Source organism: Lactuca sativa, chromosome 9, assembly GCF_002870075.4.
Source record: "Lactuca sativa cultivar Salinas chromosome 9, Lsat_Salinas_v11, whole genome shotgun sequence".
Lineage (NCBI taxonomy): Eukaryota > Viridiplantae > Streptophyta > Magnoliopsida > Asterales > Asteraceae > Lactuca > Lactuca sativa.
Window position 1 is genome coordinate 176,504,014 of NC_056631.2, and position 10,542 is coordinate 176,514,555.

The window sequence follows — 10,542 nt, forward strand, 5'->3', positions numbered from 1 at the left end:
TCTAATATATTAATAAGATTGTTTAATTAGTATTGATCAATAATTGATTTAGAATTAATTATGTGATCAAAAGAAGACTAATTAAATATATGGGTTGATTGTGTAAATCATCCATACTTATATAGTGGGCTAATGCTCCATGGATTATCAAGTTGGGCTCAAACCCATTGGATGCTCCATGGACGCTCCATGGTGTATTTGAACCCATGGATCCAAGGAAATGGAAAGCCATGACAATTACGGTTTACCCTAATTGTAACAACTATATAAGCATCTTATTGATGTGAGAAATCGGCCACTAGATATGCATGGAGGTCAAGCCGATTCTTGAAGTGTTCTCATTTCACTCTAAGTTATTCCAAGTGCTTATGGTGTTGTGTGAACCATTTGAGGTGTCACACTTGGGGCACTAGGCACTCAAGCTTCATGAAGACAAGCACCAACAAAAGGTATGTTACTCTAACTTTTGTTATTCAAAGTATTGTATGCTAGAATAGAACAATACCTTGGAAAGTTGATATTTGCATGTATAATAGAGAAAACATAGATCCAAGGTATTTAGGGTTGCATGTACACTTATGAGTGTTAGATTTCTCAAAACCCAACAGTGATATCAGAGCCTAGGCTTGTTTTCTTGTTGTACTTGCTTAAACTGCTTAAAAATCGACTTTTGGTGCTTTCTGCCCAGCAGACTTGCCGAGTCCATGAAGGGACTCGACGAGTCCAAGGCAAAATGCATCCAAATCGCCGAGTTTTTTTATGCACTCGACGAGTTGGACCCCCAGACAGCATATTTTCGAGTTTTGGTGCTGGAATTGGTCTAGAATCATTACCTTTGACTGATTTGGGCTTATAAAACTTGTTTTGAATGTGGTAATGATTATGTTAAACTAATTTCAATGCTATAATAAAAGTTTCAAGTTTATATGTGTTCATGTTATTCTTGAAAATTGTTGATTATGAATGATCATGCTTATGAGTTTTGCTAGATCATAGCAATTGTGTGCAAAATGTTTATTGATATAATTCATGATCTTGTTGAAGATTGTATGGAGTTCATAGCTTGTCCTCAAGTTATGAATTTTCAAGAATTTTATGTTTCCTTGATTTATGAGTTAGTTTAGATTGATAATGAAAATATTATGTTTTAGTTGTTTTCAATCCATATTAGTCTAAAAGAAGTTCATAAAATATGTTTTTGTAACTTGTCTTCAAGTTATGTGAAAAGTCATATTTATGAATCTTAAAAACTCAGAAAAGTTTTGTAGGTTACATAAAATGTAAGAGTTTTTTCCATTAAATAGTTTAATGACTCCATAACTTGTCCTCAAGTTATGGATGTTGAAGAGACACTTCTTTAAAGTGTTTTTAAAGAATAAGGGGTTACATTAAAATGAAGAGTCTTCATTTTAATGAACCATTAGACTCATAAGTTATGATTTAAAGAGTCTTGAAATAGTTTCAAAACTTTCCCTCAAGTTTTGGAATTTGAAAAGTTACTCCTCATGTATACTTTAATTCCAAATTGAACATTGAAATTTTATAAAAGGTTTAAAATTCAACCCTTATACTATTATTATAATTTTAATTATATAGATATGTATAAGAGGAAGTCAATCTTACCGTTAGTAGGCCTCATTCATGAAGCTGGTCTATAAGCGGGGGGGGGGGGGGGGGGGGGGGTATAAGGTTACTGCCTATAAAATGGCAGTTTAATGGGTGTCCACTCTCACCCACCGCTTCCTTGACTGGTGGAGGGTCGTTAGCCGAACGGGTAGGAATGGACTATAATTCTCCCTTCATTAAAAGTATAATGAAAAATACTAAGTAACTAAACACTTATAAATTCCCAATCTTAGTTACTTAGGAAAATGTGAAAAGGTGCTAGCCCATAAAATTACACTTTGTACCTTACCAAGTCGTTAGTGGAGCGTGTGTGGTTAACCGGCACACTAACATGGACTAGTAAGACTGGCAAAGGGTAACTTGGCTTTATTATAGATTTGTGGAGCGTGTGTGGTTAACCGTCACATCAATTAGGTAATATTGTTAAGGGTACCAAGTCAATTTGTATGGTTATTTACACCTTGTTTGTGATCCTCGGCATCCCAGTCACAAATTTGAGAGGGCACAATCGAGATTCAAACATGCCATTGAAAAGTTCAATGTATCTCAAAATATCTAGGAGTTTCAAAACCAATAAAACCTAATAATAAAATATTTCGTTTTCATGGTGGAAATTGGTAAATCATCATTTACCTACCTTCAACTATTTTATAATTTGGATTACGGCATCCCTCTTCCAGTTATAAATAGGTTGTTGGGTCCTAGCCTTAATATTTCATATTGGGTGTTATATTAAGGACTTTAAATCAACTAACTTGAATTTCTCCCATTATAGATGTCTAGTTTAGACAGCTATGGTCTTCCCAAATATTTATGAACAAGCTTCCTAATGAAGATGATATCCCAAATGGCAATCAAGGTGAAAGATCAATCCCTTTGTTGGGCATTTGTGGGACTAGAAATCATACTTCACTTCATCCACCTCCTCCAATAAATCTCCCTATCCCACAAGTTTTAAGACTTGATAAGTTCTAAGTCACTCAATCCCTATTGGCAAGCAAAGTCTATATGTGCTTAGATCTTGGGGATTAAGCCACATATTGACAAGTCGGGAGAGTCGGGTGTCGAAGTCTCGGGGTAGCTGGCTGCTGACTTGGTTCTTCAGTCACTCCCTGATGACAGGTCGCGACAAGACCCTTAATGATCTTACCTATTTTCTTGATGATGCTAAATCAGCAGTGATTTGGAGCATTAGTAAAGCAAATTAGATTGGAAGATCTACTTTCCAAACCTATTTGGACACTGAAAATGGTGACATTGGAGGTCCAGGAAAAACTTTCTCTTCCCAATGGAAAGGGATCGGCCATAGTCAACTTGGTTGACCAAATGGTAAAGAGAAATGTTAAGTCTGTGATAGTCCCATGTACCGTTTCCAAGGAGTCCATAAGATTCTGTTGCCAAAGGAAAGACATTGGTTGCGAAGCTGCTAAATTTACCTGAAACATCTTAAGGATGGTAAAGTCAATAGCTTTGACTCTACTTCAGGTAAAGTCCATTGTCTAACTCTATTAAGTTTCTATTCTGAGATTCTTATTGCATAATGTGACGAGGTCACATGTTGATGTTTTTAGAATCAAAGAAAAGGTGAAGAAACTTAAAGGAAGTATATGCTGATTCTGATCGCGAAGATGGATTTCGATCGCATGGTTCGGTGATCAGAATTTTGAGTTGTTACTTAAGAGTTATGATATATTGCTTAGGAATAGATAACAACAAGTTTTCCATATGGATTGTAAGGATAAATTTTTCCGCAAAGTTTTAAAATAAAAGAAAAAATGGTTTTGATTTTATCTATTTTAAGTATCCTTACAATGGCATTTGTGAAAAATTGTTGATTATATGTTTACATTGATAAGCAATATGGGTTTGATTCTTTCATTAGTGGAAGTGTCATAATTTACCAAAAAAGGAAAGATTCTCATCACCCAAGTTTCAGTTGGATAGAAACTTGGAATCATGCAACTTGTATTGTATGATCATGAGAATTTTTTTATATATTTGGGAAATTAAGTCTAATTCCTTATTCACATGTATATGTGAATCAAGTGAAGGACCAAGGGATCGGATACACTTGGGTGTGCGCTGATCAGGTCCACTACAAAGTTGATAAGATTATTCATTGTGATTTACTAAAGTTTAGTAAATATGGTTATACTTACAAGTTTAAGTATAGTTCTGGATCATTGGAGAAGTTTCAATGATAGACATAATGAGTAAGAAGAATCAAATAAGGCAGAAAGATAAAAGTTTCTCTAATCTGAAGAGATGGGAGAGTACTTGAGTATCTTGTTTTATGATTATCTTAGTGATTATGAAACCATGTCACAATTGATCCTCTAAGGACACCTTAGTTCATTTTGTTTGGCTAAGGAGAGGAATCGTGAATTATTGAAATGGTTAGATCAAAAGATAAATTATACTTCGTTCCAAAAATTAAATCGTAGAGTCATACTCCAAGATTAAGCCTTGAGTGACATCATCTTAAGAAAGGTTTAAAACACTTGTTAATTGTAGAGTAAAATGTGTTCTTACTCTTGTACATTTGAAATTGGTAAGTTGTGATGTTTTGGATAAAAAAAAGACCAATTGTGAGAAGTGTTTAACTTGATAAGAATCTGCACTAACTCTTGATTATTTGTTTTGTCAAGGAATGGTTCTTGACAAAGAGAATATTATATGTCAAGAGGTCAGTGGGAGTCTTAAAGGGATCTTAAGATAGATTCAAGAACTAAGCAAGAGTTTTGTTAATCACTAGACCACGACTTGAGGTTTTACCTATCGTGTTAACATATTCTGTGCCCATTCCAGTTAAAGTTGGTTTTGCATTGGAGTTCTGAGAGTTCTCAACTGGTTACATAACAACTTGGAAGCAATGGCAGGACCTTGTGCTACCAGGTGGCAAGAAATTAAGACTGCACAAGTTCAGTCCATATGAATTTGGATTTGTCATTAACCTTGTTGTGTGATTATGGTTATATCAAATTCACATGGATAGGAACACATACACCATCAAAATCTAAGTGTCATAAGGTTTCTCTCCGATTCATGAAAATGATAGTGAGGAAACTCTTTCACTAAGTAGATTTAAGTGGATAGCAAGTGTGAAGTTTGCATTCTCATGTCGTTAGTGGAGCGTGCCTGGTTAACCGGCACACTAACTAATGATAATGGCAAAGGTTTAGACTCACATGTGAGCTATCTAAGGAAAGGATTAGACTCCAGGTGTATGATTTGATAAAGTCTTATCAAGGCAATCTAGTATCAGAAATCTGACTGATTTCTAGGTACATGTCAAAGCTAGTGGGAGCATAAAGTGTTATGCTAGTTAGATAATAATCATTCTGCTAGTGGGAGCATGATGATTATGTTGCAAGTTAGCAATGTTAATTATAGAAAACGAAAGTTACAACTCGCTTTGAAAAAGTTGTTTTACTATAATTAAGGGAGAGAAATTTATACTTCATTCCAATTCTACAAGCTTAGATTGAGATTTTAATCAACTTTAGTCAAGAATATATATTTATGTTATGTTGGAAGGGTTCAACATAAGGAATTTCTATATATGTTGCTTTCTCAAAATTCGATTATGATTACGGCATCCCTCTTCATAGCTCGAATTATGAGAACATGGCAAATAAAAATTTTATAGCATGAATCGTATCCCATATGCTTCAGATATAGGATCGATTGCATGTGTTATAATATTCATCCATTCTAAATTTTCCTAATGCTTAGGGCGTTAAGAAGGGAAAAGGGATTAGAACTGGATATGACTAAGATGATTAAGCAATTGTCGAGAACAATTTGGGGTTTTCCAAAGTTTGGTTACTCATGGACAATTGGAAGTATAGAATAAGGATCGTATTGACATATTTTGGAAAGAGGCAACTCTTGTTCAAAAGTGATGGTCAAGATGGGAATATGGAATTGTTTCCATAGGTGGAAGTTATTCATTGAATCTGTGTAATATTAAAGAACTTAATGCAAAGAAGGATGTTTAAAGGAATGTACTTTGAATTTGAGACTTCATTTCCATGGAATTGCTTTCCATTGGAATACTTTGTAATGTTTGTTGCCAAGTCTCTGTGACTTGTGTGAATATCATTACAAGAGGATCATTGCATAGATTACGGTAAATGACAAGAACTTGGTATTCTTACATTTACAATAAGGATTGGGATTGTGAAATGAAAATCATTGAGGTCACGTTCAGTTGATATACATTTCACAAAGAGATGACCACATGTAAACATAGTGTGCATACTTGGAGTGTGGCATAGCTATTGTTTAGAGAAACATAGTATGCATGCTTGGAGCATGGCATCACTACTGTTTTAATTCAAGTATTAAGTTAATTAATCGAAACATGAATAATGAGTGATCAATATGGTGCTTAGATAAAAGGTGTTTTATTTACGCTCAAAGTGTTGAGGCCATATAGGACTAGTATTATTTTGTGTTTCACTTTGCATGTTTTGACTTCCAGAATAACTAGGTCATTCTCCCGAATGACCAAGTTATTCAAAAACAGTCGGTCATATGTTGGAAGTAGATATGAATCAAGACTGTCGTGAATTTGGCTTGTATGATTTGTCTAAAGTGCTTTAGACAATGCAATAGTTGCTACAACATTCATGAGTACTCATAAGGGTTGAGTATTGGATTCAACCCATGCTCATTTGGATTCACTTCATGTATTTTATCACGAGTGAATCATGAGACGATAATATCTTATATTCTTCAAACCTAGAGATATGAGTTGTTGACTATGAGTTGCTTATACATTGATTGCACGTAAACACATTGGTAACTCGATGTTATAAAACGTGCCTTTGTGTATGATTCAACAAATAGTTAGTACAAGCATATGAGTCGAAGTTTATCCATTCCTTTTACCTTTGGGATAAAAGCGATATATGTGGGCCCCTCGATGATTTAGTGATGACAAAAGTAAGTGCTCGGCCGGGCCTGGACTGATTTGATTTGTTCAATTAGTCAGTTGTCATAAATCAGAAATTGGGAAACAACAAATGGATAGAGAGAATGATTATAATCCATGTCTCATTCCATATGATATCTAGAATGGAGGAATATATGATCACTTATCTAATGGACAAGTCATTGACAGAGGTCAGAGTTCATCGACAAGGTTAGAGATCGACAGAAGCTTTTGAGAGCTACGATTGCTAGTCGGGTTCTGAAGTCATACTTGCAATAATAGTTTTAGACTTATCCAAGTGGGAGACTGTTGGATTAATGTCTAAGTCCATAACTATAATTGGTAAGACTTGACCCGACCCGGCATGGTCTATTTGGGTTTCATGGCATCATGCACTTGGATAGACTAAAATGAGAGAAATAACACTTAAGGTTTATTAATATATTATAAGTTCTAATATATTAATAAGATTGTTTAATTAGTATTGATCAATAATTGATTTAGAATTAATTATGTGATCAAAAGAAGATTAATTAAATATATGGGTTGATTGTGTAAATCATCCATACTTATATAGTGAGTTAATCCTCCATGGATTATCAAGTTGGGCTCAAACCCATTGGATGCTCCATGGATGCTCCATGTTGTATTTGATCCCATGGATCCAAGGAAATGGAAAGCCATGACAATTAGGGTTTACCCTAATTGTAACAACTATATAAGCATCTTATTGATGTGAGAAATCGGCCACTAGATATGCATGGAGGGCAAGCCGATTCTTGAAGTGTTCTAATTTCTCTCTAAGTTATTCCAAGTGCTTATGGTGTTGTGTGAACCATTTGAGGTGTCACACTTGGGGCACTAGGCACTCAAGCTTCATGAAGACAAGCACCAACAAAAGGTATGTTACTCTAACTTGTGTTATTCAAAGTTTTGTATGCTAGAATAGAACAATACCTTGGAAAGTTGATATTTGCATGTATAATAGAGAAAACATAGATCCAAGGTATTTAAGGTTGCATGTACACTTAGGAGTGTTAGATTGCTCAAAACCCAACAGTATCCATCACTGATATGGGAGCGGTGCTTATGCAGCATGTGAGGGTTATTCCTTATGCTTCTCAGCTGCTAAAGTTGCTTGAGGTCCGTTATCCAACTCATGATTTGGAGTTGGGAGCAATGTTGTTGCTCTCTAGATTTAGCGGCATTATTTGTATGGGGTCCGGTGTACTATTTACATGGATCATAAGTGGTTGAGGTATCTTATGGAAAAAACAAGTCTGAATATGAGACAACATAGGTTGATTGAAGTGGTCAAGGATTATGACTTTGAGATTATGTGTCACACCCCGAAAACCAAAGGTGGAAACATTTTCGGGGTTGACTCAACGTTGAGTATCAAATCCAATGCACATAGTAATCAAAGTAAACAACCATTACATTACATATATTTGAAAGTTTACATTTGTTTCAAAAGTAAATTGTACAAGTGTTATACATATATCATATGAACAAAAATAGAGACGAGTCTTCTGCGCACTCCGTCTTCACCAAAAGATATCACCGGGTACCTGTCTAATATGGACCTGAGAATACAAGCGGTTTGAAAATCAGCATAAAGCTGGCGAGTTCATAAGATTGTTTGTTTTCTGAAAATGTACCAATATCCTTTAGTTTTCCGAAAAGGTTTGTTATCCAAGAAAATCCCATACTTTCTTATGTAAAACGGTTTAGTTATCTTTCATTACAGTTTAGTTATCTTTCATTACAGTTCATAAGATTGTTTGTTTTCTGAAAATGTACCAGTATCCTTTTGTTCATAAGATTGTTTGTTTTCTAAATACAAGACCGATTGAATATCACAGAGTATAGTTTAATACACAAAACTATATATTTAGAATCATGGGATTACTATCCCGAATTAGATATAAAATACTTTTAATATACATGAACTATAGATGGAAAGTAGTTTGAAAACCTTGGGACTAACACCCCGTACTACATATAGATTTAATACCATGGGAATATCATCCCGGACTAGATACAAGATAGTTTGATATACATGAAAATATAGACTGAAAACCATGGGACTACCATCCCGGACTAGATACAAGACAGTTTGATAAAACCATGGGATCACTATCCCGAACTAGATATAAGATATTTTGATAAAACCATGGGATCACTATCCCGAACTAGATATAGATTCTAACCATAGGATTAACATCCTGCAATAGATATGAAACCTATAGACTAAAAACCATGGGATTAACATCCCGTACTAGATATATATCCAAAACCAAAGCCGTGAATAAACTTATATTAATACATATTGTGAGTCGGGTAACCATGCTGATACGACAACGAGACCTCCTTGACGCTTGTCAGACATCGGACGATATCCAGAATTTGTCACCCCAAGCGTGCCCGCCTAACTGTAGCTAGCAGTTAAGGTGTGGGATTGTCAGTCCCGAATAGATCTATTCACAAATTCCTCGCTCTCCCTCCAGGAGACTCTGGTTACACTTCCGGGGAGGATTTACTGATCATCCAAAAAGGGTAGTGATGAACTCACAAGCTAGTACTAAACTATTCACAGGGTTCTTATACGATATCAAACATACAAAAGATTATGAAGCATAATACAGTGAATACAGATACATACAATCAAACTATCTGGCAATACATCCAAATGATACGGAGATAAACTGAATCAGACATAGTTTATCTAATAATTTTATATACATATTAGTATGTGATTAAACAAGAACTAAAGAATTCCAAATTATTCCCATAATAATTTGATTAGTTTGGTTATTTTCTTAACTGAATTTCATATAGTTGTGGTTAATAAATCATCCCTTATGCTCAGCATAATACATAAAGGGGTAAAGGTATTTATAAGTTTGCCAGATATTATTTGAAACACATCAGTGTTATGTTTTAAAAACAGTTGTAGTTTGCTTGTATTCCCCCCCTGAAAACATTGAAAAACCATTTAAAAAGGGTAGGGGTATGAACTCATCGGACGAGAAACGTGTCTGCTTGGATCCTAAACGTCGGTTCTGGGTTTGCAAACACACGAGGTTCCTATGAATTATGAAAAGATACATATTTGTATCTAATTAGGACTTAGATTATTTATTTGGTAGAGACAAACACTTCTAGTTGCGGAAACACTCCCTCACAAGTGTTTGGAAGGACCCGGGTGACATTTGGGGACACATATAGCTAGGATATTGAATTGGGACTTCAAGAGTAAACTCCTTAGGGAGTTTACAGCCCTAAATACCACACCCACATGAGTTCACGGCCGTGAACTCATAAGTGGTGTTTTTGGATGCTAAATGCCTTCATAATTCATGGATAATTTAGCTAGGATTGCATCTAAGGCATATGAATGAATTTAAACTCACTTAGGGACCATTTATTGGAGTTTACGGCTGTAAGCATGGAGTTTATGGCCGTAAACTCCCCCACACACAATATCTTTAATGTTTTGGTCCTTTAATCAATCACATGTGATTCTGATGATTTTTCCAAGCCTTGAATGGATTTTTAAGGGACTTTTGACATGGTTTTAGGAGTTTACGGCCCATGAACCCCCTCATAGCCGTGAACTCCTTGGAAGGGTGTTATAATATGTTTTAAGGTCCAATACTTGTTTGTAAACACTTCTAGAATTTATCCCAAGGCTTTAGGTGTGTTAAAGTGGCATTTTAACACATTTAGAGGAGTTTACTCTCCATGAACAATGAGTTTACGGCCCAAGCATGTTCTTGGGCAGTAAACTCAAGTTTAATCCTCTAAATTGATGTTCAAGGTGTTCCAAGGCCAAATCCAATATTCTAAAATTCATATCTAAGCTTCAATGGAGTTTTGGAAGGGTTTAAGGGCATAAAAACCCTATTTATATGAGTTTACGGCCCAAGCATGCTCTTGGGCAGTAAACTCATGTTTACTCTTTAAAATCCATG